The 19,977-nt window shown below is 38.4% G+C and overlaps 1 protein-coding gene across 7 annotated transcripts in view; it reads left to right on the top strand.

Annotated features, from left to right (window-relative positions):
- Nucleotides 1–19,977, top strand: part of PRR16 (proline rich 16) — a 187,587-nt gene that overhangs the window by 32,322 nt on the left and 135,288 nt on the right. Inside the window, exon 2 of one of the 7 annotated variants that reach the window (XM_082724152.1) lies at nt 9,860–9,967. The exons of the other annotated variants lie outside the window; for them this stretch is intronic. The gene's annotated coding sequence lies outside the window, so the exon portion shown is untranslated. The remainder of the gene's footprint in view (nt 1–9,859; nt 9,968–19,977) is intronic. 7 annotated transcript variants of the gene reach the window in all.

The following is a 19,977-nucleotide window of genomic DNA, read 5'->3' on the forward strand; positions in this document are numbered from 1 at the left end:
GCCTCTATAGAGGGTCTGAAAGATGGGAGTCTTGACTCCCTACTTGGTCTTTGCTGCTCTAGAAGGGAGTGGGTCCCCAATTTTTCTGTGGTATTTGGTTGGAGTACAGCAGCGGTTATCTAAATTTTCCTGTCCTGGGAGGCTGTACTTTTCCTGGTTATTTGGCTAGACAGAGAAAACTTTCTGTTGGGCCTTAATTTTTAGTCTACTGCCCTTGATCTTACCAGCTTGCTGGCTCCTTCAGCAACAAGTCACAAATATATAATACAAAAAGAGAATTCATGGGACTCCCCACATTTTTTTCCCTTGGATTTTTCTCCCCCTGGGTCCCTAGTTGTTTTTCTCTTTTCCTTTTAGAGGTCTATTATGTTCATTTTGTATGTAATGTGTAGGGATTTTAGATGTACTTCATGGGAGTAATAAAGTACATCTACCCCATGTCTTTGGAAGCAGAAGCCTTGATACCATTTGCTTTTAAACAGGAACATTAAGCAAATTCTATATTTGTGATAGTATAGACATACTATAATAATTAAACTTTTTTGGCTAAAATGTTAACATTTAAATCACGAATCTCAATAAGGCAGTCACCAAAGAGAAGCATTAATTCTTAATTTCTTGCCTGTTTATGATTAGATAACAGAAACACCACATGGAAAACTGAGTCTCTCTGAAGAATTTTGTATTTTCTGTCACTCTCATTAAAGAAAATACAAATATAGAAATTACAGTAAAGATCATGTAGTATTCTTATTTTTTGTTATTAAAAGAAGTGGTCTTTCAGAAGTGGCCTTCCAATGGGCTGTGCCAAATAAAGTAAATTCATGTAATGCTCACTTCTATAAATTTTATATCCTTCTTTTTTCTGTTTATGTTACAGGTTGTTTAGAAATTCATGTTTTGGATAAGACTCCCTTGTGCTTATTTTTGATCTTATTATTTTGATCTTATGATTTATTCCTACATAATAGCCAAGAATCCTTAAAAAACAAAGTAAGCAACTATAGTATGTAAGATGATGGAAACACAAAGTGAATAGTTCTGAATTCAGGGAAGAGACATTTAATTTCAAATGACAGAACTTTTTAACTTGTCAACTGAAATAATATAAGGGATTCTTCCTGAGCATATAGAGTAAATGTGAAAGACCATAGAAAGGTAGAAATGTGTAAAATTAATAAATAAAGAATCTTCAGAATTGGCTTTATTATTTGTGAGCAACACACTTCATTTAATGACATGAATTAAATTAATTGCATTTTGCTTCTGAATTCTACCACTTACTTTTAAGTGGTAATAGGTTTGTGCTAGTATTGGGGAAAGATGTTCTATCCATCAAAAGTTTAACTAGGACATCTGGGTTGCTCAGCAAGGTAAGCTTCTGCCTTCGGCTCAGGTCATGGTCTCAGGGTCCTGGGATAGAGCCTCGCATCAGGCTCTCTGCTCACTGGGGAGCCTGCTTCCCCTTCTCTTTCTGCCTGCCTCTGCCTATTTGTGATCTGTCTGTTCAAATAAATAAATAAAACCTTTTAAAAAAAAGTTTAACTACATGCTAGATATTTCTTTTGTCTAGAGAAAAAGCATGGATTAGAAATATTAAGTCACATACACATGCATGGACACACACCCAACTGGATCTCCATAAGCAAAGATTAACTTATTAAAAATAAGTATAGTTAATGATGGTATGATGAAGAAGTAATTATTTGCTACCCTCCCCTATTTGCACTTAGTCCTTTGAGGTGACATGATTAATAAACAGTATATTCTCTACAATTTGAAGGGTATTTATGTTAAGATGATATTTCTGTATATTGGTTCAGGTCTCATTCATAGAAATGAATGGAACCATTCAAATAAAAAAATGTTAGAGAATGTGATCTAGTGTTTCATAAAATAAAAGAATAGGCTGGTATACATATGAAAAATTACTGTGGAAGGCAGGAGGTAGTCAGACATTTTCAAAACAAAGCTAATAAAGATCTAAATTGGAATAAGAAGTCTAGAGGACATTTTTTTAGTATCTCTCAGAAGCAGTGCAAACCCTGTGTCCCTGGAATTTCACTTCAGAGAATCTGTTTTAAGGAAATAACCAGAAACTGAGAAAAACTGAAATAAGAGTGTGTCTCAAAGTATCTGTCTCAGTTTCCTGTTCCTTTGTCTATGTTTATTCTTAATTTTCTTCATGAGTCTGCTTTTATTTGTCTTCTAGGGTTGACAACTTTTCCAGGAAAAGAAGTGCAATAAACTTTGTTTTCAATAACATGTATCAAAATTGTAACATTTAAACCCTATAAGGTAGTAGCTAGTCAAGGGTTACATATTCTTCTTTTTGTCTTTGTTATTCCTTAGACACAAAATCCCCTTAATTCTTCCCTGTGTCTGTGACAGGAATGTTTTAAATGGAAGAAAAAAGAAATTGTAATAAAAAAATAACTGATGTGTTAAGAGGCTCTGTGTACTTAAAGTGCAAGGGCCACCTGGTGCGGAATCTGCTGGTCTTGGTTTAGAGTCCAGCTTTGTTACTGACCTTTGGCAAATCTGTTAATCCCTCTGGAGGCAGTTTTCTCTTTATTTGTTGAAACATATGATGTTCCTGTTTTTGTTGGTCGAAATAGTTCTCTACTGGCTATTTCTGGTTCAACCTAATAAAATGAATGGTAAATTTTCTCCTAGCACCAATGATTTGTGAGTTTATTGTAGAGTGTATTGTCTGGAAAAAATAGTTTATTCTTATTCAAACAATCTGCTTTAAGAGGCAAAGGAGACTCTGGCCATTCAAAAACCTTCTCATACTAACTAGTGAAATGGTTAGTTTATCCTTTCATTTAAAAAATATTTTCCTGGTTCACAATCACATGTTATGTTGAAGCACAAAAATAAAATACTAGGGGTCCCCTAGTTGTAAAAAGTCAGTTGTTTCACATTCATTTAATCTCGAAGACATCAAATTCCACCAATAAATCTAATAAAGTTTAAGAATAAATTACAAAATATCAGTACTGAGCCTTTTTGTAAATGTCGTAAAAATAATAAAATGAATCAGACTCTAGGGACTCAAGTATTTTGTGTTTGATGAAATGAGGGAAAAGGAGAGAAAATGTAGACCATAGGAAAATATTTGCTTTAAAATGATGCAAATTATAAACATTTAAAGTTTTTTTTTTAATTAATACAGTTCTATTCTTTTACAGTTTTCAAGAAGTCACATAGTCTTACATGGTCTAATTTTAAGGGTAGGAAAAATGAGTTTGCTGATATAGAATACTCTAATAGAAATAACAGTAGTCACAGGGTCATTGCAGGGGAAATCCGGAAACTGATTACTATATTTTTGGAGTATGGTGAAAGAAGAGGGCAGAGAGATTCAGGTAACCTCAAAGAGCTGGGACTAGTTATTATTACTCTGGTAAGATTTACACTTCTTGGGGAGAAGAAACTGTAAAATATTCCACATGTTGGAGACAGATATTTGGTAAAGGCTCAGGCCTTGTACACCCTCTTCTTCCCTCTGCTCTGGCCATGGTGCTGATTCTGCTGGACATTAACAGCCCACACACCTTGCATCATCTCACATTGGAAGTGTCAGTGGCAACACACCAGAATCAGGAGATGTGCATTTGGAGTCTTACAGCATATTACATCCTCATGGAGACAAACCAAAAGGGTCGGTGAGAATTTCTTTGAGTTCCTACCAGACATTTCTTATCTACAAAGCTGAGGAGTTAGTGAAGAAATTGTGTCGATGTGCCATGTACCAATCTGATAGGTTGAAAAGAAACTCTTGTGCTTCAGTCTTTGATAAGTACTTTCGATTAACAAAGAGATCAGGGAGTCCCTCCTCATTTGGTGGATGGGGCAGTGACCATTTGGTCTAAGAAGGGCAGTCTCTGGAAGAAAACGATGATGTGGTCCATAGAGAGGAGCTCAATCAGGGATTCAGAAGAGGGCATCAAGCCAGTTCTTTGCTGCACAGCAATGGTGCAGTCCTTGTCAGCCATGGGGAATCTCTCTGAAGCCAAGAGTCTGAAGGAGATGGCAATGCCTGTGTCCTTTTCATGCTGCTTCTGAGGCATATTGAATGCAACTGCCAGAGAGTCATCCGCTCAGGGATTACCTCCATTGTCATGTTGAATCCCTCAGGGCCGATTGTCACAAATCTTTAGGCAAAGAAATGTTCTGCATCTTTAAGGATTTGATTCCACTAACCAAGGGGAACAGGAAGACAGAATTGATTCTAGAAGGCAGGGTTACTCGTGCTTGATGTTGGCAGCTTTTATGGTAGCACCTCTCTGCATTCTAAGAAATTCCCTCACTTTGGTGTTATTTTTTCTGTACATGTTTGGAATGTAATCTGGAGAATCAAGCTGTGTTACAGTAGTGTCAAGAATAATGCTAAAGGGACGCCTGGGTGGCTCAGTTGGTTAAGCAGCTGCCTTCGGCTCAGGTCATGATCCCAGCGTCCTGGGATCGAGTCCCACATCGGGCTCCTTGCTCCGCAGGGAGCCTGCTTCTCCCTCTGACTCTGCCTTCCACTCTGTCTGCCTGTGCTCGCTCTCACTCGCTCTCTCTCTGACAAATAAATAAATAAAATCTTTAAAAAAAAGAAAAAAGAAAAAAAAAAAGAATAATGCTAAAAAGAATTCCACCTGATTAATTTAATCCTCTTTCCTTTCTCCCCTCCTGCTCTTTTTCTTCTGCCTTTCCAAATACTTTTCTGACTATTAGAAATGAGTTGCAGATAATAGAAACTTAATGAGGCTTCTCATAAGTATTTGAACCGAAAACTTAAATGTCTAAAGAATTACTGCTGGGCCCCTTAATAAAGGAACAATTTGTAATGCATTTGGTTATTAAGTGCTCCAAAGCAAATGTAATGAAAACAGTCCAAGTTCTGGATAAGAACTCTAACAGGGAGTTGGTTACTTTACACCTGTCTGAATATGGCGTTTGCTTCCTGCCTGGACAAGGTGTCCAGTCATAAATGGATTTCTCAGATGGGCTTCTTTGTACCTCACTTATCAGATGGAGAGAGGGTTTGAGTAAATGCAGCTAAAATTCCAAGCATGGGTCTCAAATTTTACTTTGAGAGTGTTCATTGTGAAGGATTATCAGACTCTCCATCACTGGAGGACAGAGGTTTCATGCATTTAGCAGTTGTTTAAATGTCAATTATTTTAATGCAAAAACTGGCATGGGATTTTCCATTTTTCTTTGAACAGATTGCTGAAGAGTAAGTTTTAAATAGGTTGAAACCTTCTGTTGTCTTTTCTCTCTCTCTTTTTTTGTTGTTGTCTTTTCACTTTGACTAAGTCTCAAAAGGTGTACATCAACCTTATTCATAAATTATTTGCATGTCTACCTTAAACTGATACAATATCTACTTTTAAATTTGCTACCTCTCTTCTGAAAGTGTATATATGTCTGTTTTATGTATCCATGTACATATATGTAAATGAAAATACACTTCCCTTTTTGTGAAGTCACATGTAAGATTGTTTTATGTCCTCACAAAGTCATATCACTTGACAGAAGAATAAAAGTTTCCTTGCCTTGAAAACTTAAAAATACTGATGTCACAGCAATGATACTTTAAAAGCAAATATATGGAGACTATTGAGTATTTTCATATGCATTCTTTTTGAGTCACCAACTATGTATCTCCATTTCAATTTGGAATTTTGATAAAAGTTACCTTTTAGGTTCATTTACATTTTTATTCCACCTTACAAGGAAAGGACACATACAATCTTATTTTAGAAGAAATCCCTAAAGACAAAAATTAAAACATTGAAATATGTTTTGTTACGATATTTCTAAATAATGTTTAAAAGTCTCTGCCAGAGACATGGACTGATGGTCACTGAACACACGCATGCTGTAAGCTGAACTAGTTTGTATAAGTTAGGACTCTGTTCAAGTTTTAAATTATAGAAAACCTGATTAATAGTGGCTAAAATTTATGACAGTGATTTTTCTTATGTAACAATGAATTCTGGAGCAGACAGTCCAGGGCAAAAGCAACATATTCACAGTGTCAGGAAGCAATCAGGCCTCTTCTGTCTTTCTAATTTTTTACCCATGTCATGTAATCTCCCCTTGTGGTGATAAAACAGCTGCTGTACATCCAGCATCGCATCGGTTTTCCGGTAGAAAGAAGGGAGAAGAACAAAAGTCCCAAGAGGGCTCAGAAGAGCTTACCAGCTGTCTATTCCTTTAAAAAATTTCCCTTTCTGTTCCATCTCATTGGATACACTTGGGTCCCAGGGCAAGCAAGGAGGCTGGAAAGGTGAGGATTTTAGCTTTCTGGCCTCAGAAGAAGACACCTGCCATGGCGTTGGAGATTAATTTTGATATCTGCCATCCTACTCATTACAACTTTCTCTCAGTGGTCATGCCAGACCAAAGAAATCCCAAAGGGGGACCCTTTGATTTTCAAATTTAGCCAACCAACTCCTCCTTTTCAATCTGATCATGGAATGATTTAACTTCTATGCTATTTTTTGGTTTTTTGAGGCTATATCCAGAAACCCTGAAGAAACTAAATGCATAAAGATGCCCTCTTTCTAGAATATGTCACACCTTCCTGAGAAAATACTCCACATTTACTCTTGAAGATTTACACTAAGGCATTTTTATGTTATATGTATATGCCTGTATCTGCCAAAGCTAAAATGGACATTAAGATTTATTTCGTTAAGATTTATAACGTTTGATGATGTTATATCTAGAAAATACTTGCTTCAGTTACAAAGCAAACTTTTCATTGATTATCATTCCTAATTTATGAGTAGTGTTTTTTGGTTTGGAGAACCTTCCAGTTATCAAATATGGCCCATGTGTGACTGCATGCAAATAGTTGCCATATCTCAACAATTTAGTTTGCTCTTCTTCCAGAAGTAAGAATTCCCTCAGGATCAGCATCCTACCATAAAGCGCTAGTTCTTTTATAGTCTTTATTTCAAATGGAGGAGGCATGGTGGGAGAAAGGAGAAGGTACAATAGTTAACAGCCTTTCAGAGTCATTCTGAAATGACTCTGCAGGAGGAGCAGCAGGAGCTTAGCGATTCAGAGAGTAGCCATCCCTGCCAGATACCATTTTCCAGAACTTTCCAAACTATTTCCTGTTGTGTTTGTATATAGAAACAACTGGACACCAAACAATGTATTCGTATCAGTAGCAGATACAGCAGTTACAGCTGAATATTCCCTCTCTCTGCTTTCATGTCAGAATCCCAGGATGGGAGGCCTGGTGGCTCAGTCAGTTAAGTGTCTGCCTTTGGCTCAGGTCATGATCCCAGGGTCCTGGGTTCATATCCCACTTCAGGCTTCTGGTTCAGCAGAGTCTGCTTCTCCCTCTCTCTTAACTCCTCCCCTGCTCGTGACCACTCTCTCTCTCATTCTCTTTCAAATAAATAAATAAATAAAATTCTTAAAAGAAAAAAAAGAATGCCAGTATTGTTGGAAGTGTTAAGGTGCCCCTGCCCCAGAATAATGATACTTTTCAGCCTCTTTTACTCAAATGTGACACCGTTAAGTAGTGGCATTCTGAATGCAAGTCATTGGTAATGCTTTTAGGAAATGTTTTAAAAGGTAGTAAACAGCTGCACATACCACTCTCCTTTTTCCTCCTTTCCTCCCCTTGGTGTTGTCTGGAATAGGGATAAAATGCCGCAGGACACAGTTGCCCTTCTGAGCTGTCAGGATAAAAAGTCACACTGAGATGGGTGACATCTGGAGTATTCATTCCAGACTTCTTGGTAGTTGTGGCTTCAGCTCTGGAGTGCTTAAAATTGGGCTTTCTGTGTGCTAAGTTATTTCTGTGTGCAGTGTTATTTATTAGTATTTTTTTATGTGCAACTTAACACATTTTTCAATTTAAAGGAGACTATGTGGAGACTAATGACAGTTTGCACTCCTAATAGCAGTCTGCTACAATGTGATAAAATCCACTTCCCTCAGACAGTTGATAATCCAAGAAGCCTCAATCCTTTAGAAATTACAGTAGAAAGGGAAGGCTTTAGAACAATGGTATTATCCTTCCCCTCACACTTCTCTGATATGTGCAGAATATACCTAACATTATAAAACTGTTTTTACTTAGCAGCACGGTATGTGGGTAACACCCCTCTGCAAACACTTTCGTGTTGTGCTTTGGATCTTTTTTCCATATATAAGGATCATCTTATGTTTTATTTATTTATCTGATTTATTTGAGAGAGACAGAGAGCAGGTATTGGAGTACACACAGTAGGGGGAGGAGCAGAGGGAGAAGGAGAAGCAGACTCCCCACTGAGCAGAGAGCCCGATGTGGGGCTCCATCCCAGGACCCCGGGATCATGATCTGAGCCAAAAGCAGATGCTTAACTGCTTGAGCCACCCAGGCACTCCACATCATCTTAGGTTTTAAAGCATTAATTTGGGGACAAAGCTACTGTGTTATCAGGATCTGCTTTTCAAACAGTGACTACGTTGAACATTTATAAATACCGCCTGTGAATCCATAAAGGCATAGGAAGTGCCAGGGTTGTCATTGTCTGAATTTAACTATTCATTACTATAAATATTTTGTTCTGTATAATTTGTAAATTCATTTGGGTCATGTTGGCTGGTGACGATCATTTGCTTAATAAAACAAAATTGGTGAAGCTGGAAACCTATGCTGATGGCCCTAGCTTGCTCTGATATAAGCAGTAGCTTACACAGCCTCTTCTGTTTATGTTACCTGTGACTCTAAATAGTGAATTCCCAATTAGCTAACAAAATGCAGTCTTGTAGTAAATCCTTGTCTTTTACGTTCACGCGTGTTTTGTGTTTCTTGTATTCATCTTGTAAATACTTTAACTCGCATGGTTTATGAGCAGCACAGGCCCACGATGGTGTAATTGTACATCTGTGGGCCAGATTGTCCCCTTGGCTTCTGTTAGAGTTTTCCGCATCCATCTGTAGGACTGTTTACAACCATATGCTTTTGGGATCATGTGAGAGGGAAAAGGGCCCGTTAAGAACACCAGAAGATGGATGGCAAGTCATTCCGGGCTACTGCAATTTTTCAGTTGATGCAGTCACATGCAGGGTTGGGGGGGAGGGCAAGGGGGAAGGATGCTGGTTGCCAAGACTCTATTTTCTCAGAGTGAGGTAATCTGGAGGGAATGATGGCTGAGAAGGGCTCCCCCACAGAGGCTTTGTCTGTCTATTGACACTTCTCTTCCTCATTCTTCATAGTTAACTGCAGTAGCATCTAGACATTACTTGGAGGTGGAGGGGGCAGGTTTAAATTTGAAAAGAAGAGCTATCAATTTTCTGCTCCTGATAGCTGTTGAATTTCTGTCCTCTTTCAGTGTTAATGGAACCGGAGTGTTTCCCTAGAGTATTGAGTTAGAGTGGGTGGAAATTCACGTGAACCACCGTTGTCAGGTGACTAGCAGGGCGGTTCAGCTTTCATCATACCTGTTCCATCAAAAATGTGCACGCGCAGGGAAGACTTAACCAAACTTCATTGCTGAATTTTGTATCAGTATGGAGCAATATTTAATCCATGAGTCTACCAAGACTTTAAGTGCTTTTACCAGGATATTTCTTCTGCTGTGTCAGGATGACTGATTCCCTTTTCAGTCTACTGCCCTTCTGACGTGTCAGTATTTGAATCAGTGCATCAATAAGGCTTCCACCAGCCACCACCTCTCCCCTGCCAACCCCCCTGCAAAAAAAGTTTCCAGAAGAGCCAATCTATGAAAATGTTGAAAAGACCTTACAGTAAAATAGCCCAAACTGGATAAATACATGTTTTATTCTAGCTGGGCTTATTATTTAAAGTGTTTTGTCATTAACTTACTCTGACTTGGTGCTCATTTTTCAGCTGTTAAAGCAGAAGAATGATTTATGCCTGCTTCCACAGAGATGGTATTACGAGCAAAACACTCATGATTGGCACCATGCTTTGTGTTCTCAGAAAGCTACTTAAACGGTAAATAATAACATTCAGCTTGTTACATAGGAGCTTGTTAATGTATGTTGGAATACAGTTCATAATGGAAATATGAGAAATGGATAGGTCTTGACAGTTGAAACTGCTCCTCGGTTGAAATTGCTAAGATGAAAAATTACTGTCTGGCATGCTTATCATTGTGCAACAGAGCCTGCTATCTTTGAGGGATTATTTTGCACTTCCTATCACTTGCAGAAAAGGATCATGTCCTATGAAATGCTATCTCTACCCACATATTGGATGATAGGTGTGGTATGAAGTCACTAGTTTGTTTTTGTTTTTTTGTTGTTGTTGTTGTTTTGTTTTTTGTTTTTGTTTTTTGTTTTTTTAACTATCATAAGCATGCTTATACATGGCAGATAAAGGAGAAAGGATGCATTAGGGGTGATGGGGGTCACTGAAAAATCAACTAATTAGCTCAATCAACTAATTAGATCAATGACTTCTATCTAGCATGGTCCCAGATGGGAATACCTAGAGGATTTCTATTCATCCCAAACCCTAGAATTTAGACAGACTGAATGGATAATTAGTGTGTCACATATATCTTTGATGCGACATGGACAAGGAATCAGGACACCCAGATTCCAGGCCCTGTTCTGCCACGAAGGACCCCGGGCCTTTAGTTATCTCATCACTGAAATGTGGGGATTGCCTGTTTCTACTTACTTGGAGATACTAATGTCATGGGGAGGAGTGCATAGTATGAGATTACGAGATATGGTCTGGTTTTCAGCCTTCCTGTTTCAGAAACCTGACTTATGGGCACACTGAATGTGAATCTGTCTCTTAGGATTCCCCCCAACAAGTTCCTATAAACTAATGAATAAAAGCAGAATGCCAGCATATTAATATATAATGAGAAATAGTACTACCAGAGGGGCCGTCATCTTTTGGCTAGATGATTTTTTTTTTTCCCTAAAGGCAGAGAACTTGGGAAACCAGAATATAATTAAAAGCCTGTACAGATTTCATGGAATCAGTTTAGATTAAATGGCATCAATCTAAGGTAAGTTAATTCATGCATAGAAGGCTTTATTTATCTCTGGGACCAGAGAGAACACATCTTTGGGCCAAAGCGTTCCTTCCCTTGGACCAGGCCTCTGAGAGAATGTTCATTTTCTACATTTTTCTCAGCTTCCATTGCTGCCTCATTATTATTGATGATAACCACTTTTTCATGTCTGGGCCATTTCTAGCTCTTCAAAATAACTCACCTTATCTCTCCCTAACCCATTATATGGTGATTTTATAATTCAATTTTCAGAGGGAAACCTTATCCCTCTTATTTCTAAGTTCTTGGTAGAATTTCTCTCTGTCACCCTTCCCCTTCCCTCACTGCCTATATTAGGTTAATTCAATATTTAGAGAAGTCAGATCTGGGACAACTTTCTACTCACTTAATGCATTTATTTGGGAATTTCCTGGTGTTAAGGGGCAGTTAGACTTTTAGATTTTACTTTCATCCTGTAGAAAATAATCACAGTCCTTCGAAATGTGAGCTAGACAGCAGAGAAGTAAGAACATTGTTTTTTGACACAGGTTCGTGTCCCATAACAAGACACACACACACTCCAAAACCTAGAGGAATCACTGATGATGTGTTATTCCCATCAATTTTATTTTATTTATCTATTTGACAGAGAGACAGCGAGAGAGGGAACACAAGCAGGCTTCCCGCTGAGCAGAGAGCCTGATGTGGGGCTCAATCCTAGGACCCTGGGATCATGACCTGAGCTGAAGGCAGATGCTTAACCGACTGAGCTACCCAGGTGCCCCCTTCCCCCACTTCTAGAGGTCTTATAGGAAAATGAACAACCATTGTTTTTAAAAGCCTTGGTGCAAGAGAAATCTGTCTGAAGTCCCCAATCCCCACAGTTAAATTATTCAGTCTTAGTCACCACAGCAGTTAGGTAATGCTTTATTAGTGTGGTTAAGGAACACTGAAAAGAAATAAAATAAAATAAAATAAAATAAAATAAAATGAAAAAAAAATGCTATATGATATCATATTGGATCATTTAAGATATAATATCACAAAATAGTTAAAAGTTACAAAAATATTTTAAAAATTGAAAATAAAACTATAAGATTATTTAAAACAAAACTGATAAAGAGCTGAGATTTTGATTTTTTAAAGATGTAGATAACTTTCATACAATTATATTACTACATAATGGAAAAAATATTTGCTAATTTTATATACTTTAAATGTTCTAGCACCAAAAATTAATTAAGTAGGTGAATTTCAGTGTTTTATATTTTAGATCCTATTACCTCAATCTAATAAAATTGTATTTTGAAGTTAAAAAAAATGGACACCTGAGAGGAAAGAGGTTAATGGTGGTTCAACAACTTTACCCATCACAGCTATGCTGAATTTCAGCACTGCTCTAGATCCAGGCATCTGCTACCATTGTAGGCTCCCAGAGATATCTAGTACACCATCATGGCTGGCACTGTGATTGACCAGTTCTCCCTCACCCCCAGGCAGAGGATAGTGTTCAGGGTACAGGTCTCCTTCCCTCCTGCATCCTTTGTCCATTCCCTTTCTAGGAGGCAGAACTTCCTGTTTTTTGTCCAGTTTTCTGAGCATCGAGGTTGTGAGGGCTCCCCAGGACCCAATCCGTAGAAGATCGCAGTTGCCTGGCTGTGTCTCTGTACTTAGCAAAGAGAACCAGGAGTCCTGAGTTTGGAGTGGGGAGCTGCCAGTAAGGCTGGGGTATCTCTGGTAGAATTTGGTGTATGGAAAACCCCTTCCTCTGGGACTCTTCTCCTGGATGTTCCTCCCACATATTTGGAAGGCATGGATGAATTTCATTTTAGAGGAGGTCGGATTCTGGTAGCTGAGAAAAAAGCTTAGGATGACATTGAGACGGCACAGTACATTGAGATGTAGGCAACATTGAGTTGCCTATAGACACTCTCCAAAGAGCCTGCTTAAGACTTAAATCAGATCAGGTCCTTCTGCTTATATCCTTTCAGTGACTTCTCAGTAAACTGAAAATGTAGTCTTTTCCTCACGGCCATACCTTTTTTTTTTTTTTTTTTTTTAGAATTTTATTTATTTATTTGACAGAGAGAAATCACAAGTAGGCAGAGAGGCAGGCAGAGAGAGAGGAAGGCAAGCAGGCCCCTGCTGAGCAGAGAGCCCGATGTGGGACTTGATCCCAGAACCCTGAGATCATGACCCGAGCCGAAGGCAGTGGCTTAACCCACTGAGCCACCCAGGCGCCCCACGGCCATACCTTTTTAACATCATCCCAGACTTTTCTGTTCTTTGCTCATTATAACGTAGCCACACTGATTCTCCTCCAATTCCCAAAGGTTCATACTCTGTAGGCTCAAAGTCTTCAATACCTGCTTCCTCTACCCGGAGTCTTGACTGTCCTGTTCTTCACCTGACTCATTCATTCTCAGACCTTGAGTGCTGGCCTTGTGCTCCCCTTCCTAATATTCTCTACTATATCACTGTGTTCTCCTTTTTCTTAGAACTTTTCATAGAACTTGTCACTCTTTAGACTTTTATATTTACCTGTTTTTTTAAGCAACACAAGGTCAGTGAGAACATCTGTTTCTTATAAAATAATATGACTAGTATTTAGTAGCACTTCTGGTGTATAGTAGGTGCTCAGTAAGTATTTTATAAATGAATGATGATGAGATGAGTCTAAGTTTCCAGCCTTAGGATGTACTGATTCTCTGTGCCCTTGTGACAAGCGGCATTCACAATGATTGCATAGTCACTCAGTCCAAGGGTTCAATTTAGTTCTGTATGGAACTGAAGGCTCTTATAAAACCTGTGATAAAGGAATATTGATGCACGTTCTTTACCTGCCAAAGATGTATATATGAAGTGTATCATCTGTCCCCTCATATATTCCAGGGACTCCTTAATATTCCTGTAAACCTTCTCCTTTTTTTAAGTAGAAAGATAAACATTAAATGTCCTATTCTATTTTCAGATGAAGTGCCATCGTAAAATAATCTCCTCTGTAAAGTAATGGGAAAGTGCTGTGTGATTGATAATTCTGGTGATGTGATCCTGCTGACGATAGTGGGTGACAGAAGGCCTGTGTAATGTCGCTGAGCATGACACCTTTCTTAGGAAATTGCTTGGCTTACACAGCCTCAGGGGTACTGTCCCTACTGATCATTGTTCTTTTAAAAGTCTTTATCCACTCAGTCACTCCAAAAAAAAAAAAAAAAAAAAAGCCTCATGGTATAGTGTATCAGTTTTTGACACAGTCTCCACATGTATGTGCATTCTCATTTCCTTTGTAAACACAACATGCTTCTCACAATCAGCTATAAGCAATGTGTTACAGAAAATTCATCCCTGGAAAGAGGAATATAGTGCATCTTGTGTGATTGGGGATTAGGCAAAGATCCCACATTCATTATTTTTATAGCATTGAGATATTCTGAGATTACTTTGCTTTTCTTCAGTTGGAAGGAACAGTCATCCCCACTTATCCCTGGGGAATATGTTCCAAGCCCCCCCCTTGGAGGTCTGAAACCATGAATAGTACTGAACCCTCTATCTACTGGTTTTGTTTTTTTTTTCTTCTTTTTCTACACATACCTACTTTGTGATCCAAATTTAATTTATAAATGAGGCATAGTAAGAGAGTAACAATCATGACTGGTAAGAAAATAGAGCAATTATAGTAATATATGATAACAAAATTATGTGGATGTGGTCTCTGTCTTAAAATATCTTAAGGCCCTGTACTCACCCTTCCTCTTATGATGACATGTACTGACAAAATACCTCTGTGTGATAAGGTGAGGTGATGAGAGAAAGTGAGGAGACTGATGAAGACGTTGTGATGGAGCTGTGGTGTGACTACCATTGACCTTCTGATCTGATGTCAGAAGGAGGATCCTCTTCTTCAGACAACAGCTGACTTGATGTAACTGAAAGTGGGACATAAACCTGTGGAGAAGGGGGAGCTTTTAATATTATATTATATTATATTATATTATATTATATTATATTACTATATTCTAATTACATTGCATTAATTAATTATAATACATAATATATTACAGATATTATATATATATATATAATATATATTATATATATAAAATATTGATATCATTTCTTTCTTCAGTGCTCTCTGGAGAGAGGCTGACCTAAAACACCTGTCAGGTGTCAATGATGGTGTCTTTTCTCCTTACTGAGAATATTGTGGCAGGTGATTTTTCCTTTTCCAATAGGTCTCTCTTATTAGTACAGCTGTTTACCCTACATTGTTTTTCCATTACAGCTCGAATTGGAGAATTTTTATGTTAGAAAGTAAAAAAAAAAAAAAGTCAATATTCTCTCTCAGGAAGGAGGTACGCATATATTGGCAATTATCAGATGTTTATATTGCACTTCAAAATTATCACAGCATTGGTGTCTATAGAACATTGCTTCTGCTGAGCAAGGTATGGGCTCTGTAGGTTCTTTTCTTTTTACACTTTCTTCTTTCAAAATGTGGTATGTCAGGCACCAGTCAAAGAAGTAAAAAGGAAATCGGCAGGATATATCAAAATCCCGTTCAGTATCCCGCCATGGACTGGTGATACTCCATGTATAGTGGGCATTTCAGAGGCAGGAAGGCTTTGCATCATAGACGAATGCTAATTCTGCCATGGCCAGGGAAGCTGGTGCCTTCACAACCTGCTGCTTTATTTCCCATTTTAGCAATTTCCATATGGCTCATGTGGTACCTACCAGCAGGCTTTGCCAGGCAGGACCACTGAGTAGCCTGTGGCATTTCGAATACCCCGCTGGGTCTGTATCCTAACCAAGAATGATTTCTATTGTTAGCAAACTCTGCGAGAAATCCTCCCAAGGTAAATGCAATCCAAAGAGAAGGCTTCTTTGGGATTTCCCTGAGGCAGAGTAAAAAATTGGTGGCAAGAAATCTTTGGCACCAAGTACTTTTACACTACTGTGCTGGAAAAGTCTGGGAGAAAACTATTATGACAGTGAACATAGGCTAATTTGCTTGACCTGCATCCTTTTGGAAAGCCTTTTTGTTTGTTTCAAAACATTAATTTTGTTATGTTATTTATCTTATTATAGTTACATGAACAATGGATGAATTCCATTCATTCTCCTTTAAGAGACATCAGAACATTCCAGTTGGAGCAGAAACATTCTCTACCATCCATGAGTGCAGTGCCCCCCTCCCTTCTTTCCGGGCCCCCCACCCACTCGCACAAACTTTCCTCCATAACTCTTAAGACTCTTAAGACTTTCGTTTGTATTCTTTTCCACACATCAACATTTTTTTCACATATATAAGTGGGGTCCCATTGCAAAATATAGTTCTCTTCTCTTTATTCTAATACATAAATGGAAGGAAAAAATTTTTCTGTGTTGAAAAAAATATCCTGAGAAATCTCCAGGGTCCTTGAAAAGATTTGCAATTTCATAGATTGTCTTTCTTGTAAAAAAAGTAGCTAGAAGTTTTTAAAGATTGCTCTTTTTCCTAAAGAGCAGAAGTACTTTAGAATATTCATAGTTAATATTTTGTGGGTAATGGAAAAGCATTTGTAGGTGAAAGTTGGTTTTCTATTTGTCTCCTTCTTTATTTCCAAAAGGGAGGGCCAGTGTATAGTGGTCGAGCTCTCTTATGAGGACCAGGAGACCTGAGTTCCGGTACCTTGTCTGCCACCACTCTCTGTGTGACTTTCCTGGGTGTCTTCTCTCTGAGATCTATAAGATCTTTGTTAGCTTTAAAGTTCTGAGATTCTCTATCATAGATTAGTGTGCTTGCAAATGGAATACAGTATCTTGGCTGGGGAAGAAGTGGTATGTCCATACAGTGATGGATGGGTAGCCCTATTGGGTCTATTGGAGCAACTGGATCTGTAGATAGATTGCCTGGGTTTGGATTTTTCTTGCCTAATTTTGGGTGTATATGGTCCAGTATTGTGCTATGAAAAAAAAAAAAAACCTACTTGCCTTTTCTGATAGTAACTTCAGCAAAAGTTAATCATGATTCTTTCGTTGATGAACTTCAATCTCTTAGACACCTGTTTGCATTTCTCCCCTTAAACCATATCTTGTACCAACAATGAAATGGAAGCTGTTTCTTTCCTTGGTTTAGGTTTTTTTTTATTTTAAAGAGAAAAAAGTGCCAGGAGTTTCACTGTGCCTTTAAAGGTCTAGGTAAATGACAAAATAAGCAGGATTCTTAACTTTCTGGACCCCCGGACAAACCAACAAACCCAGCAGCTCTGTCATTACAGATTACAATGATTATGGAAGGAAAGAGTGGGTTGCCATGAAGGAAGAGTATATACCGACTGAGACAGGAATTAAGAGCAAGTTTCTGAGGCAGTGGCATGGAGGCTGTTTTCAGGATGGGCTAACTGGGGCAAACCTTTTCCAAGAAGAGGAAAAAATAAATTTGAAAGCATTGCTATAGAAGACATCTGCATCGTTGCCCAACTAGGGAAAAGTTATGTACATCGCCATCTTGATAGCAGGGAAGACTCAAATCATGTGAAGTCAGAGAGGGTGAAAAGGACTCTGGGAGAGCAGGAGCTGTATCCCATATTGCTTCCTATTGCATCTCCAGACTCCATTCTTGCCAAAGGAGTGAATGAATGAGCAAAGGTTGGAATGAAGTGACCAGAAGGAAAAGGAGCTGCCAGCAGGTTAGGAAGAAATGCATTCGATGGGACAAAAGCCTCATATTTTTCAGAAAAAAAAAAAAAGGGGTCTTCCTCAGTTGCTGCTAAGAAGTGAAGTGAGGTAACCTGGAATTACCCCCTGGTTTTTGTAGCACTGAGGTAACTAGTAACTGTCCTGGGAGCAGTTTCTTTGGGCATGGGACTCGACAGTCAGATTTGATTAGGTTCTTATGGACAGACACAGAGAACATGGAGACAGGATGCATTATAGTTCTTTTTTTTAGAAGCTGAAGGGAGTCTTTTATGATGGAAGAAAAGAGACACCAGAGCCTTTGAATGCTATAGGATATGATCCAACTAAATACAGAATGCTGAGGTAGGAGGGCGTGACCTATTAGGGGAATTGGTATGCTGAAGAATTGCTGAAAAATAATGCATTTTTTAAATTTTGGGCTTTTATTTTTTAATACCAAGTTACGTCATTTCCAGCTTTGCCTATTTATATTGAAGATACCTAATCTTTTTAATTCACTCTTCTATAGATGCTTCTGCAAACTAATATTTTTTTTTTAAGATTTTATTTATGTATTTGACAGACAGAGATCACAAGTGGGCAGAGAGGCAGGCAGAGAGAGAGAGGGAGGAGAAGGCTCCCCACTGAGCAGAGAGCCCAATATGGGGCTCGATCCCAGGACCCTGGGATCATGACCTGAGCCGAAGGCAGAGGCTTAACCCACTGAGCCACCCAGGCACCCCCAAACTAATATTTTCTATTGTTCTTTTCTGAATCTTTTCTAGATATAGCTAGTCCTGGACATTGTTATAAAGCTTATGCAAAAGCATCAGTTTTTCTATTTTTGTATGACGATGTCCAATATTTTATTACCATTTTGCCCAGAGCCTTCGGTCCTGTTCCTGAAATTGTAGTAAAATCAGAATAAAAAGGAAGTGAGGCAGAGGGTCCCTGCAGATCGATGACTTCTTCCCTTGAAAAGAACTTAGGTTGAACCTGAATGTAGTTTATTGGGTCCCATACTCTCACAACAACTAAAACATTAAGTATTTTACTACATGTAGTATATTAACATTTGGTCTCCTTTGATTTGGGTAACTATTTCATCATTTCAGTTTATTATTATTTTCCTCAACTGAACATCTTCTGTAAGTTGTCATGGATGTGTTACATTTGAAAATTAGTCATAAACTATAAAAGGTCAATCCTTTGTTTAAAACCTTGAAGTTCTTATTTCTCCACTGGGAGTTTTGTGTCTTCTTAGCCTTTCCCCACCCAAATTCTTAAAGATTATTCTGGTTACACTTTTGCTTCATTTCTCTTAAACTGAATGGTAGCAAACTTTTTTTTCCTGCATGATATCATAGATAATATTTCTCGGGAGATGATGACTGGTGTAAAAGAGGCTCATTGAGAAGTGCCTCTGGAGACATCTATTAAGGTAGAGCAGAAGCAGGATTCAGCAGAGGGAGAAGTTGAAAGACACTGTCTTTGTAGGAGTGGTTTCACCCAGTTGCATTGGAAGCACTGAACTTGCTGTAACCCTTCACAGAGGTCTGATGTGAGACCAGAGCCTTTGTTACCCCCACGTCAGCCAGACCTTGAGTAGGGGGTGATTCCAGGAGAGAATGTGTCACCTAAGGGAACAGGAGAGTTCCTTTGGTTTAAGGCGATTCCTGGAAAGGACTCAGCTGTAAATTCTTAACATGTATCTGGGCGTTTTATGCTTCTGTTCTAAAAGGGAGTTTGTAGACAGCATCCAGAATTAAATTTACAGTTTTGAAAATATATTGGGAATGATCCCTGTCTTTTGGTACTGGTTGATACCTGATTTGTGACCCAGGATATGATCTATTCTGGAGAATGTTCCATGTGCACTAGAGAAGAATGTGTATTCTGTTGGTTTGGGATGGAATGTTCTAAATATATCTGTGATGTCCATCTGGTCCAGTGTGTCGTTTAAGGCCTTTATTTCCTTGTTGATGTTTTGTTTGGATGATCTGTCCATTTCAGTGAGGGGAGTGTTAAAGTCCCCTACTATTACTGTATTATTGTCGATGTGTTTCTCTAATTTTGTTATTAATTGGTTTATATAATTGGCTGTTCCCACGTCAGGGGCATAGATATTTAAAATTGTTAGATCTTGTTGGACAGACCCTTTGAATATGATATAGTGTCCTTCCTCATCTCTTATTATAGTCTTTGACTTAAAATCCAATTTATCTGATAGAAGGATTGCTACCCCTGCTTTCTTCTGATGTCCATTAGCATGGTAAATTGTTTGCCATCCCCTCACTTTAAATATGGAGGTGTCTTTGGGTCTAAAATGAGTTTC

This window comes from Mustela nivalis (genome assembly GCF_964662115.1).
Source record: "Mustela nivalis genome assembly, chromosome: 3".
Lineage (NCBI taxonomy): Eukaryota > Metazoa > Chordata > Mammalia > Carnivora > Mustelidae > Mustela > Mustela nivalis.